We start from the raw sequence: 26,539 nt of genomic DNA on the forward strand, positions 1-26,539 counted from the left end.
AAAATCCCTATTGATTTACCTGTTTTTACAAGGAAATAAAATGTGAAAACAATATTTCTACATCCCATGGCCTTTCCCAACCATTTAAATTTTTGTCTTACAGGTCTATCACTTCCGAAAAACCAATACAACGCCCACCTGGAACAATATATAAAGCTAAACGAACCGTTCACTGGGTACTTATATGTACGAAAATCCCTATTGATTTAATTGTTTTTCAAGGAAGTAAGATGTGAAAACATTATTTCTACATCCCATGGCCTTTCCCAACCATTTAAATTTTTCTCCTGCAAGTCTATCACTTCCGAAAAACCAATACAACGCCCACCCGTAACAATATATAAAGCTAAACGAACCGTTCACTGGGTACTTATCCGTACGAAAATCCCTATTGATTTACCTGTTTTTACAAGGAAATAAAATGTGAAAAAAATATTTCTACATCCCATGGCCTTTCCCAACCATTTAAATTTTTCTCTTACAGGGCTAACACTTCCGAAAAACCAATACAACGCCCACTCGGACCAATATATTAAGCTAAACGAACCGTTCACTGGGTACTTATCCGTACGAAAATCCCTATAGATTTACCTGTTTTTACAAGGAAATAAAATGTGAAAAAAATATTTCTACATCCCATGGCCTTTCCCAACCATTTAAATTTTTCTCTTACAGGGCTAACACTTCCGAAAAACCAATACAACGCCCACCCGGAACAATATATAAAGCTAAACGAACCGTTCACTGGGTACTTATCCGTACGAAAATCCCTATTGATTTACCTGTTTTTACATGGAAATAAAATGTGAAAAAAATATTTCTACATCCCATGGCCTTTCCCAACGATTTAAATTTTTTTCTTACAGGTCTAACACTTCCGAAAAACCAGTACAACGCCCACCCAGAACAATATATAAAGCTAAACGAACCGTTCACTGGGTACTTATCCGTACGAAAATCCCTATTGATTTACCTGTTTTTACAAGGAAATAAAATGTGAAAAAAATATTTCTACATCCCATGGCCTTTCCCAACCATTTCAATTTTTCTCTTACAGGTCTATCACTTCCGAAAAACCAATACAACGCCCACCCTGAACAATATATAAAGCTAAACGAACCGTTCACTGGGTACTTATATGTACGAAAATCCCTATTGATTTAATTGTTTTTACAAGGAAATAAGATGTGAAAACATTATTTCTACATCCCATGGCCTTTCCCAACCATTTAAATTTTTCTCTTACAAGTCTAACACTTCCGAAAAACCAATACAACGCCCACCCGGAACAATATATAAAGCTAAACGAACCGTTCACTGGGTACTTATCCGTACGAAAATCCCTATTGATTTACCTGTTTTTACAAGGAAATAAAATGTGAAAAAAATATTTCTACATCCCATGGCCTTTCCCAACCATTTCAATTTTTCTCTTACAGGTCTAACACTTCCGAAAAACCGATACAATGCCCACCCGGAACAATATATAAAGCTAAACGAACCGTTCACTGGGTACTTAAATGTACAAAAATCCCTATAGATTTATCTGTTTTTACAAGGAAATAAAATGTGAAAACAATATTTCTACATCCCATGGCCTTTCCCAACCATTTAAATTTTTGTCTTACAGGTCTATCACTTCCGAAAAACCAATACAACGCCCACCTGGAACAATATATAAAGCTAAACGAACCGTTCACTGGGTACTTATATGTACGAAAATCCCTATTGATTTAATTGTTTTTCAAGGAAGTAAGATGTGAAAACATTATTTCTACATCCCATGGCCTTTCCCAACCATTTAAATTTTTCTCCTGCAAGTCTATCACTTCCGAAAAACCAATACAACGCCCACCCGTAACAATATATAAAGCTAAACGAACCGTTCACTGGGTACTTATCCGTACGAAAATCCCTATTGATTTACCTGTTTTTACAAGGAAATAAAATGTGAAAAAAATATTTCTACATCCCATGGCCTTTCCCAATCATTTAAATTTTTCTCTTACAGGTCTATCACTTCCGAAAAACCAATACAACGCCCACCCGGAACAATATATAAAGCTAAACGAACCGTTCACTGGGTACTCATATGTACGAAAATCCCTATTGATTTAATTGTTTTTACAAGGAAATAAGATGTGAAAACATTATTTCTACATCCCATGGCCTTTCCCAACCATTAAAATTTTTTTCTTACAGGTCTAACACTTCCGAAAAACCAGTACAACGTCCACCCGGAACAATATATAAAGCTAAACGAACCGTTCACTGGGTACTTATCCGTACGAAAATCCCTATTGATTTACCTGTTTTTACAAGGAAATAAAATGTGAAAAAAATATTTCTACATCCCATGGCCTTTCCCAACCATTTAAATTTTTCTCTTACAGGTCTATCACTTCCGAAAAACCAATACAACGCCCACCCGGAACAATATATAAAGCTAAACGAACCGTTCACTGGGTACTTATATGTACGAAAATCCCTATTGATTTAATTGTTTTTCAAGGAAATAAGATGTGAAAACATTATTTCTACATCCCATGGCCTTTCCCAACCATTTAAATTTTTCTCCTGCAAGTCTATCACTTCCGAAAAACCAATACAACGCCCACCCGGAACAATATATAAAGCTAAACGAACCGTTCACTGGGTACTTATCCGTACGAAAATCCCTATTGATTTACCTGTTTTTACAAGGAAATAAAATGTGAAAAAAAATATTTCTACATCCCATGGCCTTTCCCAACCATTTAAATTTTTCTCTTACAGGTCTAACACTTCCGAAAAACCAATACAACGCCCACTCGGACCAATATATTAAGCTAAACGAACCGTTCACTGGGTACTTATCCGTACGAAAATCCCTATAGATTTACCTGTTTTTACAAGGAAATAAAATGTGAAAAAAATATTTCTACATCCCATGGCCTTTCCCAACCATTTAAATTTTTCTCTTACAGGGCTAACACTTCCGAAAAACCAATACAACGCCCACCCGGAACAATATATAAAGCTAAACGAACCGTTCACTGGGTACTTATCTGTACGAAAATCCCTATTGATTTACCTGTTTTTACAAGGAAATAAAATGTGAAAAAAATATTTCTACATCCCATGGCCTTTCCCAACCATTTAAATTTTTCTCTTACAGGTCTAACACTTCCGAAAAACCAATACAACGCCCATCCGGATCAATATATAAAGCTAAACGAACCGTTCACTGGGTACTTATCCGTACGAAAATCCCTATTGATTTACCTGTTTTTACAAGGAAATAAAATGTGAAAAAAATATTTCTACATCCCATGGCCTTTCCCAACCATTTAAATTTTTCTCTTACAGGGCTAACACTTCCAAAAAACCAATACAACGCCCACCCGGAACAATATATAAAGCTAAACGAACCGTTCACTGGGTACTTATCCGTACGAAAATCCCTATTGATTTACCTGTTTTTACAAGGAAATAAAATGTGAAAAAAATATTTCTACATCCCATGGCCTTTCCCAACCATTTAAATTTTTCTCTTACAGGTCTAACACTTCCGAAAAACCGATACAATGCCCACCCGGAACAATATATAAAGCTAAACGAACCGTTCACTGGGTACTTAAATGTACGAAAATCCCTATTGATTTACCTGTTTTTACAAGGAAATAAAATGTGAAAACAATATTTCTACATCCCATGGCCTTTCCCAACCATTTAAATTTTTCTCTTATAAGTATAATACTTCCAAAAAATCAATACAACGCCCACCCGGAACAATATATAAATCTAAACGAACCGTTCACTGGGTACTTATCCGTACGAAAATCCCTATTGATTTACCTGTTTTTACAAGGAAATAAAATGTGAAAAAAATATTTCTACATCCCATGGCCTTTCCCAACCATTTAAATTTTTCTCTTACAGGGCTAATACTTCCGAAAAACCAATACAACGCCCACCCGGACCAATATATTAAGCTAAACGAACCGTTCACTGGGTACTTATCCGTACGAAAATCCCTATAGATTTACCTGTTTTTACAAGGAAATAAAATGTGAAAAAAATATTTCTACATCCCATGGCCTTTCCCAACCATTTAAATTTTTCTCTTACAGGGCTAACACTTCCGAAAAACCAATACAACGCCCACCCGGAACAATATATAAAGCTAAACGAACCGTTCACTGGGTACTTATCCGTACGAAAATCCCTATTGATTTACCTGTTTTTACAAGGAAATAAAATGTGAAAAAATATTTCTACATCCCATGGCCTTTCCCAACGATTTAAATTTTTTTCTTACAGGTCTAACACTTCTGAAAAACCAGTACAACGCCCACCCGGAACAATATATAAAGCTAAACGAACCGTTCACTGGGTACTTATCCGTACGAAAATCCCTATTGATTTACCTGTTTTTACAAGGAAATAAAATGTGAAAAAAATATTTCTACATCCCATGGCCTTTCCCAATCATTTAAATTTTTCTCTTACAGGTCTATCACTTCCGAAAAACCAATACAACGCCCACCCGGAACAATATATAAAGCTAAACGAACCGTTCACTGGGTACTCATATGTACGAAAATCCCTATTGATTTAATTGTTTTTACAAGGAAATAAGATGTGAAAAAAATATTTCTACATCCCATGGCCTTTCCCAACCATTTAAATTTTTCTCTTACAGGGCTAACACTTCCGAAAAACCAATACAACGCCCACCCGGAACAATATATAAAGCTAAACGAACCGTTCACTGGGTACTTATCCGTACGAAAATCCCTATTGATTTACCTGTTTTTACAAGGAAATAAAATGTGAAAAAAATATTTCTACATCCCATGGCCTTTCCCAACCATTTAAATTTTTCTCTTACAGGTCTAACACTTCCGAAAAACCGATACAATGCCCACCCGGAACAATATATAAAGCTAAACGAACCGTTCACTGGGTACTTAAATGTACGAAAATCCCTATTGATTTACCTGTTTTTACAAGGAAATAAAATGTAAAAACAATATTTCTACATCCCATGGCCTTTCCCAACCATTTAAATTTTTCTCTTATAAGTATAATACTTCCAAAAAATCAATACAACGCCCACCCGGAACAATATATAAATCTAAACGAACCGTTCACTGGGTACTTATCCGTACGAAAATCCCTATTGATTTACCTGTTTTTACAAGGAAATAAAATGTGAAAAAAATATTTCTACATCCCATGGCCTTTCCCAACCATTTAAATTTTTCTCTTACAGGGCTAATACTTCCGAAAAACCAATACAACGCCCACCCGGACCAATATATTAAGCTAAACGAACCGTTCACTGGGTACTTATCCGTACGAAAATCCCTATAGATTTACCTGTTTTTACAAGGAAATAAAATGTGAAAAAAATATTTCTACATCCCATGGCCTTTCCCAACCATTTAAATTTTTCTCTTACAGGGCTAACACTTCCGAAAAACCAATACAACGCCCACCCGGAACAATATATAAAGCTAAACGAACCGTTCACTGGGTACTTATCCGTACGAAAATCCCTATTGATTTACCTGTTTTTACAAGGAAATAAAATGTGAAAAAATATTTCTACATCCCATGGCCTTTCCCAACGATTTAAATTTTTTTCTTACAGGTCTAACACTTCTGAAAAACCAGTACAACGCCCACCCGGAACAATATATAAAGCTAAACGAACCGTTCACTGGGTACTTATCCGTACGAAAATCCCTATTGATTTACCTGTTTTTACAAGGAAATAAAATGTGAAAAAAATATTTCTACATCCCATGGCCTTTCCCAATCATTTAAATTTTTCTCTTACAGGTCTATCACTTCCGAAAAACCAATACAACGCCCACCCGGAACAATATATAAAGCTAAACGAACCGTTCACTGGGTACTCATATGTACGAAAATCCCTATTGATTTAATTGTTTTTACAAGGAAATAAGATGTGAAAACATTATTTCTACATCCCATGGCCTTTCCCAACCATTTAAATTTTTCTCTTACAAGTCTAACACTTCCGAAAAACCAACACAACGCCCACCCGGAACAATATATAAAGCTAAACGAACCGTTCACTGGGTACTTATCCGTACGAAAATCCCTATTGATTTACCTGTTTTTACAAGGAAATAAAATGTGAAAAAAATATTTCTACATCCCATGGACTTTCCCAACCATTTAAATTTTTCTCTTACAGGTCTAACACTTCCGAAAAACCGTACAATGCCCACCCGGAGCAATATATAAAGCTAAACGAACCGTTCACTGGGTACTTAAATGTACGAAAATCCCTATTGATTTACCTGTTTTTACAAGGAAATAAAATGTGAAAAAATATTTCTACATCCCATGGCCTTTCCCAACGATTTAAATTTTTCTCTTACAGGTCTAACACTTCCGAAAAACCAATACAACGCCCATCCGGATCAATATATAAAGCTAAACGAACCGTTCACTGGGTACTTATCCGTACGAAAATCCCTATTGATTTACCTGTTTTTACAAGGAAATAAAATGTGAAAAAAATATTTCTACATCCCATGGCCTTTCCCAATCATTTAAATTTTTCTCTTACAGGTCTATCACTTCCGAAAAACCAATACAACGCCCACCCGGAACAATATATAAAGCTAAACGAACCGTTCACTGGGTACTCATATGTACGAAAATCCCTATTGATTTAATTGTTTTTACAAGGAAATAAGATGTGAAAACATTATTTCTACATCCCATGGCCTTTCCCAACCATTTAAATTTTTCTCTTACAAGTCTAACACTTCCGAAAAACCAACACAACGCCCACCCGGAACAATAAGGTAAAGGTAAAGGTATCCCCTGTGCAAGCACCGAGTCATGTCTGACCCTTGGGGTGACGCCCTCTAGCGTTTTCATGGCAGACTCAATACGGGGTGGTTTGCCAGTGCCTTCCCCAGTCATGACCGTTTACCCCCCAGCAAGCTGGGTACTCATTTTACCGACCTCGGAAGGATGGAAGGCTGAGTCAACCTTGAGCCGGCTGCTGGGATTGAACTCCCAGCCTTATGGGCAAAGCTTTCAGACGGCTGCCTTACCACTCTGCGCCACAAGAGGCTCATGACCCGGAACAATATATAAAGCTAAACGAACCGTTCACTGGGTACTTATCCGTACGAAAATCCCTATTGATTTACCTGTTTTTACAAGGAAATAAAATGTGAAAAAATATTTCTACATCCCATGGCCTTTCCCAACGATTTAAATTTTTCTCTTACAGGTCTAACACTTCCGAAAAACCAATACAACGCCCATCCGGATCAATATATAAAGCTAAACGAACCGTTCACTGGGTACTTATCCGTACGAAAATCCCTATTGATTTACCTGTTTTTACAAGGAAATAAAATGTGAAAAAAATATTTCTACATCCCATGGCCTTTCCCAATCATTTAAATTTTTCTCTTACAGGTCTATCACTTCCGAAAAACCAATACAACGCCCACCCGGAACAATATATAAAGCTAAACGAACCGTTCACTGGGTACTCATATGTACGAAAATCCCTATTGATTTAATTGTTTTTACAAGGAAATAAGATGTGAAAACATTATTTCTACATCCCATGGCCTTTCCCAACCATTTAAATTTTTCTCTTACAAGTCTAACACTTCCGAAAAACCAACACAACGCCCACCCGGAACAATAAGGTAAAGGTAAAGGTATCCCCTGTGCAAGCACCGAGTCATGTCTGACCCTTGGGGTGACGCCCTCTAGCGTTTTCATGGCAGACTCAATACGGGGTGGTTTGCCAGTGCCTTCCCCAGTCATGACCGTTTACCCCCCAGCAAGCTGGGTACTCATTTTACCGACCTCGGAAGGATGGAAGGCTGAGTCAACCTTGAGCCGGCTGCTGGGATTGAACTCCCAGCCTTATGGGCAAAGCTTTCAGACGGCTGCCTTACCACTCTGCGCCACAAGAGGCTCATGACCCGGAACAATATATAAAGCTAAACGAACCGTTCACTGGGTACTTATCCGTACGAAAATCCCTATTGATTTACCTGTTTTTACAAGGAAATAAAATGTGAAAAAAATATTTCTACATCCCGTGGCCTTTCCCAACCATTTAAATTTTTCTCTTACAGGTCTAACACTTCCGAAAAACCGATACAATGCCCACCCGGAGCAATATATAAAGCTAAACGAACCGTTCACTGGGTACTTAAATGTACGAAAATCCCTATTGATTTACCTGTTTTTATAAGGAAATAAAATGTGAAAACAATATTTCTACATCCCATGGCCTTTCCCAACCATTTAAATTTTTCTCTTACAAGTCTAATACTTCCAAAAAATCAATACAACGCCCACCCGGAACAATATATAAATCTAAATGAACCGTTCACTGGGTACTTATCCGTACGAAAATCCCTATTGATTTACCTGTTTTTACAAGGAAATAAAATGTGAAAAAATTATTTCTACATCCCATGGCCTTTCCCAACCATTTAAATTTTTCTCTTACAGGTCTAACACTTCCGAAAAACCAGTACAACGCCCACCCGGATCAATATATAAAGCTAAACGAACCGTTCACTGGGTACTTATCCGTACGAAAATCCCTATTGATTTACCTTTTTTTACAAGGAAATAAAATGTGAAAAAAATATTTCTACATCCCATGGCCTTTCCCAACCATTTAAATTTTTCTCTTACAGGTCTATCACTTCCGAAAAACCAATACAACGCCCACCAGGAACAATATATAAAGCTAAACGAACCGTTCACTGGGTACTCATATGTACGAAAATCCCTATTGATTTACCTGTTTTTACAAGGAAATAAAATGTGAAAAAAATATTTCTACATCCCATGGCCTTTCCCAACCATTTAAATTTTTCTCTTACAGGTCTAACACTTCCGAAAAACCAATACAACGCCCACCCGGATCAATATATAAAGCTAAACGAACCGTTCACTGGGTACTTATCCGTACGAAAATCCCTGTTGATTTACCTGTTTTTACAAGGAAATAAAATGTGAAAAAAATATTTCTACATCCCATGGCCTTTCCCAACCATTTGAATTTTTCTCTTACAGGTCTAACACTTCCGAAAAACCAATACAACGCCCACCCGGAACAATATATAAAGCTAAACGAACCGTTCACTGGGTACTCATATGTACGAAAATCCCTATTGATTTAATTGTTTTTACAAGGAAATAAGATGTGAAAACATTATTTCTACATCCCATGGCCTTTCCCAACCATTTAAATTTTTCTCTTACAGGTCTATCACTTCCGAAAAACCAATACAACGCCCACCCGGAACAATATATAAAGCTAAACGAACCGTTCACTGGGTACTTATATGTACGAAAATCCCTATTGATTTAATTGTTTTTCAAGGAAATAAGATGTGAAAACATTATTTCTACATCCCATGGCCTTTCCCAACCGTTTAAATTTTTCTCCTGCAAGTCTATCACTTCCGAAAAACCAATACAACGCCCACCCGGAACAATATATAAAGCTAAACGAACCGTTCACTGGGTACTTATCCGTACGAAAATCCCTATTGATTTACCTGTTTTTACAAGGAAATAAAATGTGAAAAAAATATTTCTACATCCCATGGCCTTTCCCAACCATTTAAATTTTTCTCTTACAGGGCTAGCACTTCTGAAAAACCAATACAACGCCCACTCGGACCAATATATTAAGCTAAACGAACCGTTCACTGGGTACTTATCCGTACGAAAATCCCTATAGATTTACCTGTTTTTACAAGGAAATAAAATGTGAAAAAAATATTTCTACATCCCATGGCCTTTCCCAACCATTTAAATTTTTCTCTTACAGGGCTAACACTTCCGAAAAACCAATACAACGCCCACCCGGACCAATATATTAAGCTAAACGAACCGTTCACTGGGTACTTATCCGTACGAAAATCCCTAAAGATTTACCTGATTTTACAAGGAAATAAAATGTGAAAAAAATATTTCTACATCCCATGGCCTTTCCCAATGATTTAAATTTTTTTTTTACAGGTCTAACACTTCCGAAAAACCAGTACAACGCTCACCCGGAACAATATATAAAGCTAAACGAACCGTTCACTGGGTACTTATCCGTACGAAAATCCCTATTGATTTACCTTTTTTTACAAGGAAATAAAATGTGAAAAAAATATTTCTACATCCCATGGCCTTTCCCAACCATTTAAATTTTTCTCTTACAGGTCTAACACTTCCGAAAAACCGATACAACGCCCACCCGGAACAATATATAAAGCTAAATGAACCGTTCACTGGGTACTTAAATGTATGAAAATCCCTATTGATTTACCTGTTTTTACAAGGAAATAAAATGTGAAAACAATATTTCTACATCCCATGGCCTTTCCCAACCATTTAAATTTTTCTCTTACAGGGCTAACACTTCTGAAAAACCAATACAACGCCCACTCGGACCAATATATTAAGCTAAACGAACCGTTCACTGGGTACTTATCCGTACGAAAATCCCTATAGATTTACCTGTTTTTACAAGGAAATAAAATGTGAAAAAAATATTTCTACATCCCATGGCCTTTCCCAACCATTTAAATTTTTCTCTTACAGGGCTAACACTTCCGAAAAACCAATACAACGCCCACCCGGAACAATATATAAAGCTAAACGAACCGTTCACTGGGTATTTATCCGTACGAAAATCCCTATTGATTTACCTGTTTTTACAAGGAAATAAAATGTGAAAAAAATATTTCTACATCCCATGGCCTTTCCCAACCATTTAAATTTTTCTCTTACAGGGCTAACACTTCCGAAAAACCAATACAACGCCCACCCGGACCAATATATTAAGCTAAACGAACCGTTCACTGGGTACTTATCCGTACGAAAATCCCTAAAGATTTACCTGATTTTACAAGGAAATAAAATGTGAAAAAAATATTTCTACATCCCATGGCCTTTCCCAATGATTTAAATTTTTTTTTTACAGGTCTAACATTTCCGAAAAACCAGTACAACGCTCACCCGGAACAATATATAAAGCTAAACGAACCGTTCACTGGGTACTTATCCGTACGAAAATCCCTATTGATTTACCTTTTTTTACAAGGAAATAAAATGTGAAAAAAATATTTCTACATCCCATGGCCTTTCCCAACCATTTAAATTTTTCTCTTACAGGTCTAACACTTCCGAAAAACCGATACAACGCCCACCCGGAACAATATATAAAGCTAAATGAACCGTTCACTGGGTACTTAAATGTATGAAAATCCCTATTGATTTACCTGTTTTTACAAGGAAATAAAATGTGAAAACAATATTTCTACATCCCATGGCCTTTCCCAACCATTTAAATTTTCCTCTTACAAGTCTAACACTTCCAAAAAATCAATACAACGCCCACCCGGAACAATATATAAAGCTAAACGAACCGTTCACTGGGTACTTATCCGTACGAAAATCCCTATTGATTTACCTGTTTTTACAAGGAAATAAAATGTGAAAAAAATATTTCTACATCCCATGGCCTTTCCCAACCATTTAAATTTTTCTCTTACAGGTCTAACACTTCCGAAAAACCAGTACAACGTCCACCCGGAACAATATATAAAGCTAAACGAACCGTTCACTGGGTACTTATCCGTACGAAAATCCCTATTGATTTACCTGTTTTTACAAGGAAATAAAATGTGAAAAAAATATTTCTACATCCCATGGCCTTTCCCAACCATTTAAATTTTTCTCTTACAGGTCTATCACTTCCGAAAAACCAATACAACGCCCACCCGGAACAATATATAAAGCTAAACGAACCGTTCACTGGGTACTTATATGTACGAAAATCCCTATTGATTTAATTGTTTTGACAAGGAAATAAGATGTGAAAACATTATTTCTACATTCCATGGCCTTTCCCAACCATTAAAAATTTTTTCTTATAGGTCTAACACTTCCGAAAAACCAGTACAACGTCCACCCGGAACAATATATAAAGCTAAACGAACCGTTCACTGGGTACTTATCCATACGAAAATCCCTATTGATTTACCTGTTTTTACAAGGAAATAAAATGTGAAAAAAATATTTCTACATCCCATGGCCTTTCCCAACCATTTAAATTTTTCTCTTACAGGTCTATCACTTCCGAAAAACCAATACAACGCCCACCCGGAACAATATATAAAGCTAAACGAACCGTTCACTGGGTACTTATATGTACGAAAATCCCTATTGATTTAATTGTTTTTCAAGGAAATAAGATGTGAAAACATTATTTCTACATCCCATGGCCTTTCCCAACCATTTAAATTTTTCTCCTGCAAGTCTATCACTTCCGAAAAACCAATACAACGCCCACCCGGAACAATATATAAAGCTAAACGAACCGTTCACTGGGTACTTATCCGTACGAAAATCCCTATTGATTTACCTGTTTTTACAAGGAAATAAAATGTGAAAAAAATATTTCTACATCCCATGGCCTTTCCCAACCATTTAAATTTTTCTCTTACAGGTCTAACACTTCCGAAAAACCAATACAACGCCCACCCGGATCAATATATAAAGCTAAACGAACCGTTCACTGGGTACTTATCCGTACGAAAATCCCTATTGATTTACCTGTTTTTACAAGGAAATAAAATGTGAAAAAAATATTTCTACATCCCATGGCCTTTCCCAACCATTTAAATTTTTCTCTTACAGGGCTAACACTTCCGAAAAACCAATACAACGCCCACCCGGAACAATATATAAAGCTAAACGAACCGTTCACTGGGTACTTATATGTACGAAAATCCCTATTGATTTAATTGTTTTTACAAGGAAATAAGATGTGAAAACATTATTTCTACATCCCATGGCTTTTCCCAACCATTAAAATTTTTTTCTTACAGGTCTAACACTTCCGAAAAACCAGTACAACGTCCACCCGGAACAATATATAAAGCTAAACGGACCGTTCACTGGGTACTTATCCGTACGAAAATCCCTATTGATTTACCTGTTTTTACAAGGAAATAAAATGTGAAAAAAATATTTCTACATTCCCATGGCCTTTCCCAACCATTTAAATTTTTCTCTTACAGGTCTATCACTTCCGAAAAACCAATACAACGCCCACCCGGAACAATATATAAAGCTAAACGAACCGTTCACTGGGTACTTATATGTACGAAAATCCCTATTGATTTAATTGTTTTTCAAGGAAATAAGTTGTGAAAACATTATTTCTACATCCCATGGCCTTTCCCAACCATTTAAATTTTTCTCCTGCAAGTCTATCACTTCCGAAAAACCAATACAACGCCCACCCGGAACAATATATAAAGCTAAACGAACCGTTCACTGGGTACTTATCCGTACGGAAATCCCTATTGATTTACCTGTTTTTACAAGGAAATAAAATGTGAAAAAAATATTTCTACATCCCATGGCCTTTCCCAACCATATAAATTTTTCTCTTACAGGTCTAACACTTCCGAAAAACCAATACAACGCCCACCCGGATCAATATATAAAGCTAAACGAACCGTTCACTGGGTACTTATCCGTACGAAAATCCCTATAGATTTACCTGTTTTTACAAGGAAATAAAATGTGAAAAAAATATTTCTACATCCCATGGCCTTTCCCAACCATTTAAATTTTTCTCTTACAGGGCTAACACTTCCGAAAAACCAATACAACGCCCACCCGGAACAATATATAAAGCTAAACGAACCGTTCACTGGGTACTTATCCGTATGAAAATCCCTATTGATTTACCTGTTTTTACAAGGAAATAAAATGTGAAAAAAATATTTCTACATCCCATGGCCTTTCCCAACGATTTAAATTTTTTTCTTACACGTCTAACACTTCCGAAAAACCAGTACAACGCCCACCCGGAACAATATATAAAGCTAAACGAACCGTTCACTGGGTACTTATCCGTACGAAAATCCCTATTGATTTACCTGTTTTTACAAGGAAATAAAATGTGAAAAAATTATTTCTACATCCCATGGCCTTTCCCAACCATTTAAATTTTTCTCTTACAGGTCTAACACTTCCGAAAAACCAGTACAACGCCCACCCGGATCAATATATAAAGCTAAACGAACCGTTCACTGGGTACTTATCCGTACGAAAATCCCTATTGATTTACCTTTTTTTACAAGGAAATAAAATGTGAAAAAAATATTTCTACATCCCATGGCCTTTCCCAACCATTTAAATTTTTCTCTTACAGGTCTATCACTTCCGAAAAACCAATACAACGCCCACCAGGAACAATATATAAAGCTAAACGAACCGTTCACTGGGTACTCATATGTACGAAAATCCCTATTGATTTACCTGTTTTTACAAGGAAATAAAATGTGAAAAAAATATTTCTACATCCCATGGCCTTTCCCAACCATTTAAATTTTTCTCTTACAGGTCTAACACTTCCGAAAAACCAATACAACGCCCACCCGGATCAATATATAAAGCTAAACGAACCGTTCACTGGGTACTTATCCGTACGAAAATCCCTGTTGATTTACCTGTTTTTACAAGGAAATAAAATGTGAAAAAAATATTTCTACATCCCATGGCCTTTCCCAACCATTTGAATTTTTCTCTTACAGGTCTAACACTTCCAAAAAACCAATACAACGCCCACCCGGAACAATATATAAAGCTAAACGAACCGTTCACTGGGTACTCATATGTACGAAAATCCCTATTGATTTAATTGTTTTTACAAGGAAATAAGATGTGAAAACATTATTTCTACATCCCATGGCCTTTCCCAACCATTTGAATTTTTCTCTTACAGGTCTAACACTTCCGAAAGACCAATACAACGCCCATCCGGAACAATATATAAAGCTAAACGAACCGTTCACTGGGTACTTATCCGTACGAAAATCCCTATTGATTTACCTGTTTTTACAAGGAAATAAAATGTGAAAAAAATATTTCTACATCCCATGGCCTTTCCCAACCATTTAAATTTTTCTCTTACAGGTCTAACACTTCTGAAAAACCGATACAACGCCCACCCGGAACAATATATAAAGATAAACGAACCGTTCACTGGGTACTTAAATGTATGAAAATCCCTATTGATTTACCTGTTTTTACAAGGAAATAAAATGTGAAAAAAATGTTTCTACATCCCATGGCCTTTCCCAACCATTTAAATTTTTCTCTTACAAGTCTAACACTTCCAAAAAATCAGTACAACGCCCACCCGGAACAATATATAAAGCTAAACGAACCGTTCACTGGGTACTTATCCGTACGAAAATCCCTATAGATTTATCTGTTTTTACAAGGAAATAAAATGTGAAAAAAATATTTCTACATCCCATGGCCTTTCCCAACCATTTAAATTTTTCTCTTACAGGGCTAACACTTCCGAAAAACCAATACAACGCCCACCCGGACCAATATATTAAGCTATACGAACCGTTCACTGGGTACTTATCCGTACGAAAATCCCTATAGATTTACCTGTTTTTACAAGGAAATAAAATGTGAAAAAAATATTTCTACATCCCATGGCCTTTCCCAACGATTTAAATTTTTTTTTTACAGGTCTAACACTTCCGAAAAACCAGTACAACGCCCACCCGAAACAATATATAAAGCTAAACGAACCGTTCACTGGGTACTTATCCGTACGAAAATCCCTATTGATTTACCTTTTTTTACAAGGAAATAAAATGTGAAAAAAATATTTCTACATCCCATGGCCTTTCCCAACCATTTAAATTTTTCTCTTACAGGTCTATCACTTCCGAAAAACCAATACAACGCCCACCCGGAACAATATATAAAGCTAAACGAACCGTTCACTGGGTACTTATATGTAGGAAAATCCCTATTGATTTAATTGTTTTTACAAGGAAATAAGATGTGAAAACATTATTTCTACATCCCATGGCCTTTCCCAACCATTAAAATTTTTTTCTTACAGGTCTAACACTTCCAAAAAACCAGTACAACGTCCACCCGGAACAATATATAAAGCTAAACGAACCGTTCACTGGGTACTTATCCGTACGAAAATCCCTATTGATTTACCTGTTTTTACAAGGAAATAAAATGTGAAAAAAATATTTCTACATCCCATGGCCTTTCCCAACCATTTAAATTTTTCTCTTACAGGTCTATCACTTCCGAAAAACCAATACAATGCCCACCCGGAACAATATATAAAGCTAAACGAACCGTTCACTGGGTACTTATATGTACGAAAATCCCTATTGATTTAATTGTTTTTCAAGGAAATAAGATGTGAAAACATTATTTCTACATCCCATGGCCTTTCCCAACCGTTTAAATTTTTCTCCTGCAAGTCTATCACTTCCGAAAAACCAATACAACGCCCACCCGGAACAATATATAAAGCTAAACGAACCGTTCACTGGGTACTTATCCGTACGAAAATCCCTATTGATTTACCTGTTTTTACAAGGAAATAAAATGTGAAAAAAATATTTCTACATCCCATGGCCTTTCCCAACCATTTAAATTTTTCTCTTACAGGGCTAACACTTCTGAAAAACCAATACAACGCCCACTCGGACCAATATATAAAGCTAAACGAACCGTTCACTGGGTACTTATCCGTACGAAAATCCCTATAGATTTACCTGTTTTTACAAGGAAATAAAATGTGAAAAAAATATTTCTACATCCCATGGCCTTTCCCAACCATTTAAATTTTTCTCTTACAGGGCTAACACTTCCGAAAAACCAATACAACGCCCACCCGGAACAATATATAAAGCTAAACGAACCGTTCACTGGGTATTTATCCGTACGAAAATCCCTATTGATTTACCTGTTTTTACAAGGAAATAAAATGTGAAAAAAATATTTCTACATCCCATGGCCTTTCCCAACCATTTAAATTTTTCTCTTACAGGGCTAACACTTCCGAAAAACCAATACAACGCCCACCCGGACCAATATATTAAGCTAAACGAACCGTTCACTGGGTACTTATCCGTACGAAAATCCCTAAAGATTTACCTGATTTTACAAGGAAATAAAATGTGAAAAAAATATTTCTACATCCCATGGCCTTTCCCAATGATTTAAATTTTTTTTTTACAGGTCTAACACTTCCGAAAAACCAGTACAACGCTCACCCGGAACAATATATAAAGCTAAACGAACCGTTCACTGGGTACTTATCCGTACGAAAATCCCTATTGATTTACCTGTTTTTACAAGGAAATAAAATGTGAAAAAAATATTTCTACATCCCATGGCCTTTCCCAACGATTTAAATTTTTTTCTTACACGTCTAACACTTCCGAAAAACCAGTACAACGCCCACCCGGAACAATATATAAAGCTAAACGAACCGTTCACTGGGTACTTATCCGTACGAAAATCCCTATTGATTTACCTGTTTTTACAAGGAAATAAAATGTGAAAAAATTATTTCTACATCCCATGGCCTTTCCCAACCATTTAAATTTTTCTCTTACAGGTCTAACACTTCCGAAAAACCAGTACAACGCCCACCCGGATCAATATATAAAGCTAAACGAACCGTTCACTGGGTACTTATCCGTACGAAAATCCCTATTGATTTACCTTTTTTTACAAGGAAATAAAATGTGAAAAAAATATTTCTACATCCCATGGCCTTTCCCAACCATTTAAATTTTTCTCTTACAGGTCTATCACTTCCGAAAAACCAATACAACGCCCACCAGGAACAATATATAAAGCTAAACGAACCGTTCACTGGGTACTCATATGTACGAAAATCCCTATTGATTTACCTGTTTTTACAAGGAAATAAAATGTGAAAAAAATATTTCTACATCCCATGGCCTTTCCCAACCATTTACATTTTTCTCTTACAGGTCTAACACTTCCGAAAAACCAATACAACGCCCACCCGGATCAATATATAAAGCTAAACGAACCGTTCACTGGGTACTTATCCGTACGAAAATCCCTGTTGATTTACCTGTTTTTACAAGGAAATAAAATGTGAAAAAAATATTTCTACATCCCATGGCCTTTCCCAACCATTTGAATTTTTCTCTTACAGGTCTAACACTTCCGAAAAACCAATACAACGCCCACCCGGAACAATATATAAAGCTAAACGAACCGTTCACTGGGTACTCATATGTACGAAAATCCCTATTGATTTAATTGTTTTTACAAGGAAATAAGATGTGAAAACATTATTTCTACATCCCATGGCCTTTCCCAACCATTTGAATTTTTCTCTTACAGGTCTAACACTTCCGAAAAACCAATACAACGCCCATCCGGAACAATATATAAAGCTAAACGAACCGTTCACTGGGTACTTATCCGTACGAAAATCCCTATTGATTTACCTGTTTTTACAAGGAAATAAAATGTGAAAAAAATATTTCTACATCCCATGGCCTTTCCCAACCATTTAAATTTTTCTCTTACAGGTCTAACACTTCTGAAAAACCGATACAACGCCCACCCGGAACAATATATAAAGATAAACGAACCGTTCACTGGGTACTTAAATGTATGAAAATCCCTATTGATTTACCTGTTTTTACAAGGAAATAAAATGTGAAAAAAATATTTCTACATCCCATGGCCTTTCCCAACCATTTAAATTTTTCTCTTACAAGTCTAACACTTCCAAAAAATCAGTACAACGCCCACCCGGAACAATATATAAAGCTAAACGAACCGTTCACTGGGTACTTATCCGTACGAAAATCCCTATAGATTTATCTGTTTTTACAAGGAAATAAAATGTGAAAAAAATATTTCTACATCCCATGGCCTTTCCCAACCATTTAAATTTTTCTCTTACAGGGCTAACACTTCCGAAAAACCAATACAACGCCCACCCGGACCAATATATTAAGCTATACGAACCGTTCACTGGGTACTTATCCGTACGAAAATCCCTATAGATTTACCTGTTTTTACAAGGAAATAAAATGTGAAAAAAATATTTCTACATCCCATGGCCTTTCCCAACGATTTAAATTTTTTTTTTACAGGTCTAACACTTCCGAAAAACCAGTACAACGCCCACCCGAAACAATATATAAAGCTAAACGAACCGTTCACTGGGTACTTATCCGTACGAAAATCCCTATTGATTTACCTTTTTTTACAAGGAAATAAAATGTGAAAAAAATATTTCTACATCCCATGGCCTTTCCCAACCATTTAAATTTTTCTCTTACAGGTCTATCACTTCCGAAAAACCAATACAACGCCCACCCGGAACAATATATAAAGCTAAACGAACCGTTCACTGGGTACTTATATGTAGGAAAATCCCTATTGATTTAATTGTTTTTACAAGGAAATAAGATGTGAAAACATTATTTCTACATCCCATGGCCTTTCCCAACCATTAAAATTTTTTTCTTACAGGTCTAACACTTCCAAAAAACCAGTACAACGTCCACCCGGAACAATATATAAAGCTAAACGAACCGTTCACTGGGTACTTATCCGTACGAAAATCCCTATTGATTTACCTGTTTTTACAAGGAAATAAAATGTGAAAAAAATATTTCTACATCCCATGGCCTTTCCCAACCATTTAAATTTTTCTCTTACAGGTCTATCACTTCCGAAAAACCAATACAATGCCCACCCGGAACAATATATAAAGCTAAACGAACCGTTCACTGGGTACTTATATGTACGAAAATCCCTATTGATTTAATTGTTTTTCAAGGAAATAAGATGTGAAAACATTATTTCTACATCCCATGGCCTTTCCCAACCGTTTAAATTTTTCTCCTGCAAGTCTATCACTTCCGAAAAACCAATACAACGCCCACCCGGAACAATATATAAAGCTAAACGAACCGTTCACTGGGTACTTATCCGTACGAAAATCCCTATTGATTTACCTGTTTTTACAAGGAAATAAAATGTGAAAAAAATATTTCTACATCCCATGGCCTTTCCCAACCATTTAAATTTTTCTCTTACAGGGCTAACACTTCTGAAAAACCAATACAACGCCCACTCGGACCAATATATAAAGCTAAACGAACCGTTCACTGGGTACTTATCCGTACGAAAATCCCTATAGATTTACCTGTTTTTACAAGGAAATAAAATGTGAAAAAAATATTTCTACATCCCATGGCCTTTCCCAACCATTTAAATTTTTCTCTTACAGGGCTAACACTTCCGAAAAACCAATACAACGCCCACCCGGAACAATATATAAAGCTAAACGAACCGTTCACTGGGTATTTATCCGTACGAAAATCCCTATTGATTTACCTGTTTTTACAAGGAAATAAAATGTGAAAAAAATATTTCTACATCCCATGGCCTTTCCCAACCATTTAAATTTTTCTCTTACAGGGCTAACACTTCCGAAAAACCAATACAACGCCCACCCGGACCAATATATTAAGCTAAACGAACCGTTCACTGGGTACTTATCCGTACGAAAATCCCTAAAGATTTACCTGATTTTACAAGGAAATAAAATGTGAAAAAAATATTTCTACATCCCATGGCCTTTCCCAATGATTTAAATTTTTTTTTTACAGGTCTAACACTTCCGAAAAACCAGTACAACGCTCACCCGGAACAATATATAAATCTAAACGAACCGTTCACTGGGTACTTATCCGTACGAAAATCCCTATTGATTTACCTTTTTTTACAAGGAAATAAAATGTGAAAAAAATATTTCTACATCCCATGGCCTTTCCCAACCATTTAAATTTTTCTCTTACAGGTCTAACACTTCCGAAAAACCGATACAACGCCCACCCGGAACAATATATAAAGCTAAATGAACCGTTCACTGGGTACTTAAATGTATGAAAATCCCTATTGATTTACCTGTTTTTACAAGGAAATAAAATGTGAAAACAATATTTCTACATCCCATGGCCTTTCCCAACCATTTAAATTTTTCTCTTACAAGTCTAACACTTCCAAAAAATCAATACAACGCCCACCCGGAACAATATATAAAGCTAAACGAACCGTTCACTGGGTACTTATCCGTACGAAAATCCCTATTGATTTACCTGTTTTTACAAGGAAATAAAATGTGAAAAAAATATTTCTACATCCCATGGCCTTTCCCAACCATTTAAATTTTTCTCTTACAGGTCTAACACTTCCGAAAAACCAGTACAACGTCCACCCGGAACAATATATAAAGCTAAACGAACCGTTCACTGGGTACTTATCCGTACGAAAATCCCTATTGATTTACCTGTTTTTACAAGGAAATAAAATGTGAAAAAAATATTTCTACATCCCATGGCCTTTCCCAACCATTTAAATTTTTCTCTTACAGGTCTATCACTTCCGAAAAACCAATACAACGCCCACCCGGAACAATATATAAAGCTAAACGAACCGTTCACTGGGTACTTATATGTACGAAAATCCCTATTGATTTAATTGTTTTGACAAGGAAATAAGATGTGAAAACATTATTTCTACATTCCATGGCCTTTCCCAACCATTAAAATTTTTTTCTTATAGGTCTAACACTTCCGAAAAACCAGTACAACATCCACCCGGAACAATATATAAAGCTAAACGAACCGTTCACTGGGTACTTATCCATACGAAAATCCCTATTGATTTACCTGTTTTTACAAGGAAATAAAATGTGAAAAAAATATTTCTACATCCCATGGCCTTTCCCAACCATTTAAATTTTTCTCTTACAGGTCTATCACTTCCGAAAAACCAATACAACGCCCACCCGGAACAATATATAAAGCTAAACGAACCGTTCACTGGGTACTTATATGTACGAAAATCCCTATTGATTTAATTGTTTTTCAAGGAAATAAGATGTGAAAACATTATTTCTACATCCCATGGCCTTTCCCAACCATTTAAATTTTTCTCCTGCAAGTCTATCACTTCCGAAAAACCAATACAACGCCCACCCGGAACAATATATAAAGCTAAACGAACCGTTCACTGGGTACTTATCCGTACGAAAATCCCTATTGATTTACCTGTTTTTACAAGGAAATAAAATGTGAAAAAAATATTTCTACATCCCATGGCCTTTCCCAACCATTTAAATTTTTCTCTTACAGGTCTAACACTTCCGAAAAACCAATACAACGCCCACCCGGATCAATATATAAAGCTAAACGAACCGTTCACTGGGTACTTATCCGTACGAAAATCCCTATTGATTTACCTGTTTTTACAAGGAAATAAAATGTGAAAAAAATATTTCTACATCCCATGGCCTTTCCCAACCATTTAAATTTTTCTCTTACAGGGCTAACACTTCCGAAAAACCAATACAACGCCCACCCGGACCAATATATTAAGCTAAACGAACCGTTCACTGGGTACTTATCCGTACGAAAATCCCTAAAGATTTACCTGATTTTACAAGGAAATAAAATGTGAAAAAAATATTTCTACATCCCATGGCCTTTCCCAATGATTTAAATTTTTTTTTTACAGGTCTAACACTTCCGAAAAACCAGTACAACGCTCACCCGGAACAATATATAAATCTAAACGAACCGTTCACTGGGTACTTATCCGTACGAAAATCCCTATTGATTTACCTTTTTTTACAAGGAAATAAAATGTGAAAAAAATATTTCTACATCCCATGGCCTTTCCCAACCATTTAAATTTTTCTCTTACAGGTCTAACACTTCCGAAAAACCGATACAACGCCCACCCGGAACAATATATAAAGCTAAATGAACCGTTCACTGGGTACTTAAATGTATGAAAATCCCTATTGATTTACCTGTTTTTACAAGGAAATAAAATGTGAAAACAATATTTCTACATCCCATGGCCTTTCCCAACCATTTAAATTTTTCTCTTACAAGTCTAACACTTCCAAAAAATCAATACAACGCCCACCCGGAACAATATATAAAGCTAAACGAACCGTTCACTGGGTACTTATCCGTACGAAAATCCCTATTGATTTACCTGTTTTTACAAGGAAATAAAATGTGAAAAAAATATTTCTACATCCCATGGCCTTTCCCAACCATTTAAATTTTTCTCTTACAGGTCTAACACTTCCGAAAAACCAGTACAACGTCCACCCGGAACAATATATAAAGCTAAACGAACCGTTCACTGGGTACTTATCCGTACGAAAATCCCTATTGATTTACCTGTTTTTACAAGGAAATAAAATGTGAAAAAAATATTTCTACATCCCATGGCCTTTCCCAACCATTTAAATTTTTCTCTTACAGGTCTATCACTTCCGAAAAACCAATACAACGCCCACCCGGAACAATATATAAAGCTAAACGAACCGTTCACTGGGTACTTATATGTACGAAAATCCCTATTGATTTAATTGTTTTGACAAGGAAATAAGATGTGAAAACATTATTTCTACATTCCATGGCCTTTCCCAACCATTAAAATTTTTTTCTTATAGGTCTAACACTTCCGAAAAACCAGTACAACATCCACCCGGAACAATATATAAAGCTAAACGAACCGTTCACTGGGTACTTATCCATACGAAAATCCCTATTGATTTACCTGTTTTTACAAGGAAATAAAATGTGAAAAAAATATTTCTACATCCCATGGCCTTTCCCAACCATTTAAATTTTTCTCTTACAGGTCTATCACTTCCGAAAAACCAATACAACGCCCACCCGGAACAATATATAAAGCTAAACGAACCGTTCACTGGGTACTTATATGTACGAAAATCCCTATTGATTTAATTGTTTTTCAAGGAAATAAGATGTGAAAACATTATTTCTACATCCCATGGCCTTTCCCAACCATTTAAATTTTTCTCCTGCAAGTCTATCACTTCCGAAAAACCAATACAACGCCCACCCGGAACAATATATAAAGCTAAACGAACCGTTCACTGGGTACTTATCCGTACGAAAATCCCTATTGATTTACCTGTTTTTACAAGGAAATAAAATGTGAAAAAAATATTTCTACATCCCATGGCCTTTCCCAACCATTTAAATTTTTCTCTTACAGGTCTAACACTTCCGAAAAACCAATACAACGCCCACCCGGATCAATATATAAAGCTAAACGAACCGTTCACTGGGTACTTATCCGTACGAAAATCCCTATTGATTTACCTGTTTTTACAAGGAAATAAAATGTGAAAAAAATATTTCTACATCCCATGGCCTTTCCCAACCATTTAAATTTTTCTCTTACAGGGCTAACACTTCCGAAAAACCAATACAACGCCCACCCGGAACAATATATAAAGCTAAACGAACCGTTCACTGGGTACTTATATGTACGAAAATCCCTATTGATTTAATTGTTTTTACAAGGAAATAAGATGTGAAAACATTATTTCTACATCCCATGGCTTTTCCCAACCATTAAAATTTTTTTCTTACAGGTCTAACACTTCCGAAAAACCAGTACAACGTCCACCCGGAACAATATATAAAGCTAAACGGACCGTTCACTGGGTACTTATCCGTACGAAAATCCCTATTGATTTACCTGTTTTTACAAGGAAATAAAATGTGAAAAAAATATTTCTACATCCCATGGCCTTTCCCAACCATTTAAATTTTTCTCTTACAGGTCTATCACTTCCGAAAAACCAATACAACGCCCACCCGGAACAATATATAAAGCTAAACGAACCGTTCACTGGGTACTTATATGTACGAAAATCCCTATTGATTTAATTGTTTTTCAAGGAAATAAGTTGTGAAAACATTATTTCTACATCCCATGGCCTTTCCCAACCATTTAAATTTTTCTCCTGCAAGTCTATCACTTCCGAAAAACCAATACAACGCCCACCCGGAACAATATATAAAGCTAAACGAACCGTTCACTGGGTACTTATCCGTACGGAAATCCCTATTGATTTACCTGTTTTTACAAGGAAATAAAATGTGAAAAAAATATTTCTACATCCCATGGCCTTTCCCAACCATTTAAATTTTTCTCTTACAGGTCTAACACTTCCGAAAAACCAATACAACGCCCACCCGGATCAATATATAAAGATAAACGAACCGTTCACTGGGTACTTATCCGTACGAAAATCCCTATTGATTTACCTGTTTTTACAAGGAAATAAAATGTGAAAAAAATATTTCTACATCCCATGGCCTTTCCCAACCATTTAAATTTTTCTCTTACAGGGCTAACACTTCCGAAAAACCAATACAACGCCCACCCGGAACAATATATAAAGCTAAACGAACCGTTCACTGGGTACTTATATGTACGAAAATCCCTATTGATTTAATTGTTTTTACAAGGAAATAAGATGTGAAAACATTATTTCTACATCCCATGGCTTTTCCCAACCATTAAAATTTTTTTCTTACAGGTCTAACACTTCCGAAAAACCAGTACAACGTCCACCCGGAACAATATATAAAGCTAAACGGACCGTTCACTGGGTACTTATCCGTACGAAAATCCCTATTGATTTACCTGTTTTTACAAGGAAATAAAATGTGAAAAAAATATTTCTACATCCCATGGCCTTTCCCAACCATTTAAATTTTTCTCTTACAGGTCTATCACTTCCGAAAAACCAATACAACGCCCACCCGGAACAATATATAAAGCTAAACGAACCGTTCACTGGGTACTTATATGTACGAAAATCCCTATTGATTTAATTGTTTTTCAAGGAAATAAGTTGTGAAAACATTATTTCTACATCCCATGGCCTTTCCCAACCATTTAAATTTTTCTCCTGCAAGTCTATCACTTCCGAAAAACCAATACAACGCCCACCCGGAACAATATATAAAGCTAAACGAACCGTTCACTGGGTACTTATCCGTACGGAAATCCCTATTGATTTACCTGTTTTTACAAGGAAATAAAATGTGAAAAAAATATTTCTACATCCCATGGCCTTTCCCAACCATTTAAATTTTTCTCTTACAGGTCTAACACTTCCGAAAAACCAATACAACGCCCACCCGGATCAATATATAAAGATAAACGAACCGTTCACTGGGTACTTATCCGTACGAAAATCCCTATTGGTTTACCTGTTTTTACAAGGAAATAAAATGTGAAAAAAATATTTCTACATCCCATGGCCTTTCCCAACCATTTAAATTTTTCTCTTACAGGGCTAACACTTCCGAAAAACCAATACAACACCCACTCGGACCAATATATTAAGCTAAACGAACCGTTCACTGGGTACTTATCCGTACGAAAATCCCTATAGATTTACCTGTTTTTACAAGGAAATAAAATGTGAAAAAAATATTTCTACATCCCATGGCCTTTCCCAACCATTTAAATTTTTCTCTTACAGGGCTAACACTTCCGAAAAACCAATACAACGCCCACCCGGAACAATATATAAAGCTAAACGAACCGTTCACTGGATACTTATCCGTACGAAAATCCCTATTGATTTACCTGTTTTTACAAGGAAATAAAATGTGAAAAAAATATTTCTACATCCCATGGCCTTTCCCAACGATTTAAATTTTTTTCTTACAGGTCTAACACTTCCGAAAAACCAGTACAACGCCCACCCGGAACAATATATAAAGCTAAACGAACCGTTCACTGGGTA

The sequence above is a fragment of the Paroedura picta genome, chromosome 10 (assembly GCF_049243985.1).
Source record: "Paroedura picta isolate Pp20150507F chromosome 10, Ppicta_v3.0, whole genome shotgun sequence".
Taxonomy (NCBI): domain Eukaryota; kingdom Metazoa; phylum Chordata; class Lepidosauria; order Squamata; family Gekkonidae; genus Paroedura; species Paroedura picta.